Source organism: Haliaeetus leucocephalus, unplaced genomic scaffold (genome assembly GCF_000737465.1).
Source record: "Haliaeetus leucocephalus isolate CR32 unplaced genomic scaffold, Haliaeetus_leucocephalus-4.0 Scaffold328, whole genome shotgun sequence".
Classification (NCBI taxonomy): Eukaryota; Metazoa; Chordata; class Aves; order Accipitriformes; family Accipitridae; genus Haliaeetus; species Haliaeetus leucocephalus.
In genome coordinates this window covers 9936921-9937178 of record NW_010972764.1, presented here as the reverse complement: position 1 = coordinate 9937178, position 258 = coordinate 9936921, and positions in this window count along the sequence as shown.

Below are 258 nucleotides of genomic sequence, written 5' to 3'. Positions count from 1 at the left end.
GAGGGTGCACTTGATCCAGCCATGTCATTGATGAAGATATTAAACAGTACTGGTCCCAATACGGACTCCTGAGGGACACCACTTGTCACCAATCTCAATCTGGACATTGAGCTGTTGACCACTACCCTCTGCATGCAACCATCCAACTAATTCCTCATCCACAGAACAGTCCACCCATCAAATCAATCTCTCTCCAATTTAGAGAGAAGGATGTTGTGGGGGACTGTGTCAAAGGCCTTACAGAAGTCCAGATAGATG